This window comes from Myxocyprinus asiaticus, chromosome 47 (genome assembly GCF_019703515.2).
Source record: "Myxocyprinus asiaticus isolate MX2 ecotype Aquarium Trade chromosome 47, UBuf_Myxa_2, whole genome shotgun sequence".
In the NCBI taxonomy this organism is placed as follows: Eukaryota; Metazoa; Chordata; class Actinopteri; order Cypriniformes; family Catostomidae; genus Myxocyprinus; species Myxocyprinus asiaticus.
Genome location: NC_059390.1, coordinates 18,574,861 through 18,580,315, shown reverse-complemented (window position 1 = coordinate 18,580,315; position 5,455 = coordinate 18,574,861).

Below are 5,455 nucleotides of genomic sequence, written 5' to 3'. Positions count from 1 at the left end.
TTATGAGTTAAGGCTACAGTTTAAGATGGACAGGCATCCCATAGCAGCACCCCTGGTTGACAAAGCAGCATCCTACAACCAAAAGCTTCCACATGATGAGAGACATGAGGGCCCGCAGCACAAAACCTCAGCGGCCCTCCTCCAAGAACCCCTCTCCAACAGCAGTGAAAGGGTAAACATCCCAACAAACCCTGAAGCAGCACGTGGAATGGATTTTAAAGACCTCGACAAACTGGCAAGGAACATTGACAAGTTCACACCAAATCCTGCTGAGGGTCACAAGATCCATGCTTACCTGCATCACATAGACTTCCACCTGAATATGAGGCCTCAAATGACTAACAGAGACACTTTATGCCTACTATGGATAACATCCAGCCATGAGGTACAAGGTTTTCTTGACAGACAGTCAAACCACACAAAGTCTGACTACCAATGTCTGAGAGAGGCCCTGATTAAAGAATTTTCAGACCCAGAGTCTGAGCAAGAACTGTTTACTGCCCTGAACACCAAACAGGGACGGAAAGAAACCATACAAGCCTACTACCATAGACTACGGCAAGACTACTTCCAGTCTCGGAACGAACCTGAGATGGAAGAAACCTTCAAAACCATTTTCCTCAGAAACCTGCATTCCATGGTGAGATATCATCTAGGAGTCACATCCTGTCCTCGCACAATGACAGCTCAACAACTGCATGACTTAGCACACAAGGCTTATGTTAAACAAAGAATTGCCTCGAGAAAGGCCCACAAGGCATCATCAGTCTCAAACCTTACCTCTCAAAACCAAGGGCTGGCATCAGAAGATATATGGCATCACAGCAAAGCCAGGTTCTTCAGCATAGAGTGAAGTAAACTACATGGCGTTCAAGAGCGTGACCCCCACTTTAGTGCCAGACCCATATGCATGTCCAACCACTGGGAGAAACCGTGGAGCAGACCATGTCCCTCAAGCAGTCCAAAAAAAGAATGACATGGGAACCCAGATGGACACTTAAAGGCAACCGACGACGAAAGCCATCTCAACACTGTGCAGACAGACACAGAACTGAGCCTGCACACGGACCCAGAACTAAGCCTGCACACAAACCAGATGAGCCACCTGCAGAAAACTCATCAGAACTACTGAAGCTACTCACAGCATACTTCAAGCAGAATCCACCCAAGGCCAACCATAAAGACATTTCATACTTCTGTCACGAACAATGACAGGAATGCAGGTGCCAGGCACAACAGTGACCAACACGGCACTGGCTTATCAGAATCAGAATCAGAATGAGCTTTATTGCCAAGTATGCTTACACATACAAGGAATTTGTCTTGGTGACAGGAGCTTCCAGTACACAACAATACAAAACAGCAACAAGACTTTTAAAAAATAATTAAAAATTGAATAAAAAATATGTAAATATTGAAAAGAAAAAATATATATAGAATACACAATAGACAATATATATATATATATATATATATATATATATACACACACATACATACATACATACATACACACACAGACACACACATACATACATACACACTTACACATACGTAGTGCAAATCTAAATACAAATTGGTTATATACAGTGCAAGAGAATGTAATGGCAGAAGAGGTTGGATGTGTTGGATAATATAAAAAGACTAAGCTGTGTATTGCACATTAACTATTGCTCAATGGGGCAGTTTTAACTGTTCATGAGATGGATAGCCTGGGGGAAAAAACTGTTCCTGTGCCTGATGGTTCTGGTGCTCAGAGCTCTGAAGCATCGGCCAGAAGGCAACAGTTCAAAAAGGTAGTGGACAGGATGAGTGGGATCCAGAGTGATTTTTCCAGCCTTTTTCATCACTCTGGAAGTGTATAGTTTTTGAAGGGAGGGCAACCAATAATCCTCTCAGCGGTCCGAACTGTCCTTTGTAGTCATCTGATATCCAATTTGGTAGCTGAACCAAACCAGACAGTTATAGAAGTGCAGAGGACAGACTCAATGACTGCTGAGTAGAACTGTATCAGCAGCGCCTGTGTCAGGTTGAACTTCCTCAACTGGCTAAGGAAGTACAACCTCTGCTGGGCCTTTTTCGCAATGGAGTCAATGTGGGTTTTCCACTTTAGGTCCTGTGAGATGGTAGTGCCCAGGAACCTGAATGACTCCATTGCTGCCACAGTGCTGTTTAGAATGGTGAGGGGGAACAGTGTTGGGGTGTTCCTCCTAAAGTCCACAATCATCTCCACCGTTTTGAGCGTGTTCAGCTCAAGGTTATTTTGACTGCACCAGACAGCCAGCTGTTTAACCTCCCTTCTGTATGCAGACTCATTGTCATTTACATTTATGCATTTAGCAGATGCTTTTATCCAAATCGAGTGGGGAGAGCACACATCCCTGGGGGGCACCAGTGCTGATTGTACAGGTGAATTTCCCCTGTCTCACAAGCTGCTGCCTGTCTGCCAGAAAGCTGGTAATCCACTGACAGATAGACATTGGAACAGTGAGTTGGTGTAATTTAGTCCGGAGAATAGCTGGGATGATGGTGTTGAAAGCCAAACTGAAGTCCACAAAAAGGATCCTTGCATATGTCTGTCAGAGTTTTCTGCTTTAATGTTTTATTTTGGCCACTAGAGGCCATCATTTTATTTCTTTTCAGTTTCCTGCCATTTTATCATGTGTTATTGTTTTCACCTGTGCCTCGTTCTGGACTGTGTATTTAAGTTGTTCACTTCCTTTGTTTCTTTGCTTGGTTATTGATGTTCCTAGCCAGTTACTGCCTTAAGTTTGTTCTAGTTCCAAGTACTAAACTTTGTAAGCCTTTTGGTTTGTTCTTTCCCCGTGTTTATTTTTTGCTGTGTTTTGATATCTTTTTCCTGAGTTTTTTGGAGATTATTTTTCCTCCTTTCAGATCCTTTTTTGGACTAAAGATTTTTCTGTTTTTTTGTGATTGTCAGTAAGAAATAGCTTTTTGTACTCTTTTGCTATTTTTGTTAATAAACTCTTCTGAGTTCTTTTAAGAGCACGTCTGACTATTGGGTTCAACTCCTTTCTGTGACTCAGTGGTAGAAATTAAGACTCTTGCACCAGAGACCCAAGTTTGATTCCTGGCTCTGACAATGTCCTGGCCTGAGGTACAAGACTTTATCCCTACCTCTGTAAGCATCCTCTTTGGCCTGACAAAGCTGCCTGAGTTCTGCTGTAAACAATGGTTTGTTGTTGTTAAATGTTAAATAAGTCCTAGTAGGGATGCACATATCCTCACAGAAACTGATATATGATGTAACAGTATCTGTAAGCTCATCCAGATTGGTGTTTGCAGCTTCAATAACACTCCAATCAGTGCAGTCAAAACAGGCTTGTTGTTCCTGCTCTGCTTCATTGGTCCATCTCTTTACAATCCATACTACAGGCTTAGCAGATTTTAGTTTCTGTCTGAAGTTTGGAAGAAGATGAATCAGACAGTGATCAGAGAGTCTCAAATCTGCTCTAGGGACAGAGCGATATGCATCCTTTATTGTTGTGTAGCATTGATCCAGTATATTTCTGTCTCTGGTGGGGCATGTAATGTGCTGTCTGTATTTGGGCAGTTCACGTTTGTTGAAATCCCCAGGAATAATAATAATAACTGAGGCCAGGTATTTTTGTTCCGTGTCTGTGATTTGATCAGCCAGCTGTTGCGGTGTGGCATTCAAACATGCGTTTGGTGCAATGTAAACACTCGCCAGAATAAACGAGGAAAACTCCCGTGGCGAGTAGAAAGGCTTACAGTTAATAAAGAGCGCTTCCAAATTAGGAGAGCACATATTCTTTAACATTGTTACATCTGTACACCAACTTTCATTGATGTAAAAGCATGTTCCACCGCCTCTCGTTTTCCCCATTAACTCCGCGATGCGATCCGCTCTGAACAGCTGAAAGCCTGGCAGATGTAACGCTCTGTCCGGAATGGCTTCACTCAGCTAGGTTTCTGTGAAGCACAAGGCAGCAGAAGTTGAAAAGTCCTTGTTTGTGTGGGTGAGGAGATGTAGTTCGTATGTTTTGTTAGGAAGAGAGCGGAGATTCGCTAGATGAATATTCAGCAGCGCTGTTCGAAAGCCGCACCGACGGAGCTTGACCAGCGTGCCTGCTCGTCTCCCTCGCCTGCGTCTCTTGAACAGCCAAGCTGCGCCTCCGAATAAAATGTCCAGCAAAATGTCTGAATATCCAAAAACTGGGAAAATATTGTCTGGTATATGCTGTCGAATGTTCAGCAGTTCGTCTCTGGTAAAACTGACTGGAAAAAGATTACTAAACACAGGACAAACAAAAACAACAAAACAATAGGAGCATTCCACACCGAGGTGGCCATACGCGGTGCCATCACGATGAAAAAATGGAACGAAAACTCAGCCATTAGCCTCAACCTCAACCACATCTTAATTCAACATGACAGAAATTCAGTCATACAGCTGCTCATGATGAGTTATATACAGACATCAAGAACTGTGTGAAAGATTTCTATGAACTGTGGCTTCATCAGCACCCACAGTCACTTAGAGGATCCAGATTAGCCAGGACACAAAGCGCCAATCTTCAAATGGGTCCACCAAAACCAAGTCAACAGAATAGAGCTCCAAGACCAGAAAAGGGGGGAACTTGAAACAGTCTGACACAGGTTGAAACAGTCTGACACAGTTTACAACAGTCTCACATACAGCTAAAACAGTCCAACATAGTTCGAACTGTTCTTACAACACACCTTTAACACACCCAAACACTAAATAAAGCACCTAACAGTACTTTAAGGTACTCAAACCCTAGCTACCCTACACTAAGTTCATACAAGGTCACACTAACCACTCAACACTGGTTATGTAACTTACCCACATATTATGATAGGAAACACTCAATAGACAAAATGCTAAAGCTAATCCAATTAGCCAGCAAGAAAGTCAAGGGCATTATATCAGGATTGACTCCTTATGCTTTTCGTTCACGAGCCACCATGAATTCAGAGAGCATTCAGAAAGCCTCGTGCGAATTAGACATTTATCCGTGATATGCCACGATATTGTGGACAAAGAAAACCGTCCCAACTAAACTGAAGGAACTTCACACAATTGAACCATGCGGATCAATTTCCAAAAGAACGCAATCCTTCATGTTTATGACTTAGCCTTCGGTACTTTCCGAGTGAAGAGTGTCAAATGAAATTCAATCCTTCTGGTTTAATTAACTGTGACTCTAAAACGAACAATCGCAGAAGAGTCCAAATAATGCCAAAACATCCCAAGAATACTTTGAATGCTAGAACACTTACTGAATAATTCATTATTCTGCACCAGTGCTTTAGCTTTGATGGAGGTGTTGTCTTGATGTTTGTTTGTGTTTGTCTTCTTCTGCTTGTTTTCCAGCAATTGTAGATGTTTGCTTCCACTTCAAACATCCGCAATCGAAGGGGGGAATATGTAGGATTATCCATGAACGAA